Below are 927 nucleotides of genomic sequence, written 5' to 3'. Positions count from 1 at the left end.
GGCGCCTTAGCCAGCGCCTTAGACCACTCGGCCAAACTGTCGATGAGTGCTTCAAAAATCATAGCGGAGAAGATGCGTTACACTATAGGACATGACACAAAAACGGTTTCGAACCGTTTCCGCGGAATGCGTTCTTCATCAAATCACACGAAAAGAAATTTCTAACAGCTGTGGGATTCGAACCCACGCCCTTGCGGACTGACGCCTGAAGCCAGCGCCTTAGACCACTCGGCCAAACTGTCGATGAGTGCTTCAAGATTCATAGCCGAGGTGATGCATCGCTCTGCCAAACCAGAGGACACAAAAAATGGATTGAACGGATTCTGCGAGGTGCGATGGCACAATATCGATCAAAAGGTTTTGGTCTTGCACTACCTCGCTTCTGAAAGGGTCTCGGTTCTTAATATAAGACCAGTCAGGTATATAGACTGACAGCTGTGGGGTTCTAACCCACGCCCTTTCGGACTGACGCCTAAAGCCAGCGCCTTGGACCACTCGGCCAAACTGTCGATGAGTGTTTCACGATTCATAGCCGAGGTGATGCATCGCTCTGCCAAACCAGAGGACACAAAAATGGGTTGAACGGTTTCTGCGAGGTGCGATGGCGCAATATCGATCAGAAGGTTTTGATCTTGCACTACCTCGCTTCTGAAAAGGTCTGGGTTCTCAATATAACACCAATCAGGTATATAGACTGACAGCTGTGGGGTTCGAACCCACGCCCTTTCGGACTGGCGCCTTAAGCCAGCGCCTTAGACCACTCGGCCAAACTGTCGATGAGTGCTTCAAGATTCATAGCCGAGGTGATGCATCGCTCTGCCAAACCAGAGGACACAAAAAATGGATTGAACGGATTCTGCGAGGTGCGATGGCACAATATCGATCAAAAGGTTTGGTCTTGCACTACCTCGCTTCTGAAAGGGTCTC

The 927-nt window shown here is 50.2% G+C and overlaps 3 non-coding genes across 3 annotated transcripts; all 3 read right to left on the bottom strand.

Moving 5' to 3' along the window:
- Positions 1-162: 162 nt before the first annotated feature.
- On the bottom strand, positions 163-242 carry Pmar_PMAR016288. Its single transcript has one exon. It is a non-coding gene; the product is annotated as a tRNA-Leu (tRNA).
- A 187-nt stretch (positions 243-429) lies between these two features.
- Positions 430-509, bottom strand: Pmar_PMAR016287. The gene has a single exon. It is a non-coding gene; the product is annotated as a tRNA-Leu (tRNA).
- Positions 510-695: 186 nt separating this feature from the next.
- On the bottom strand, positions 696-775 carry Pmar_PMAR016286. Its single transcript has one exon. It is a non-coding gene; the product is annotated as a tRNA-Leu (tRNA).
- Positions 776-927: the final 152 nt, after the last annotated feature.

The sequence above is a fragment of the Perkinsus marinus genome, assembly GCF_000006405.1.
Source record: "Perkinsus marinus ATCC 50983 genomic scaffold scf_1104296957580, whole genome shotgun sequence".
Classification (NCBI taxonomy): Eukaryota; Perkinsozoa; order Perkinsida; family Perkinsidae; genus Perkinsus; species Perkinsus marinus.
Note: the sequence above shows the minus strand (reverse complement) of the source record. Positions and strands in the feature narration are given on the sequence as shown.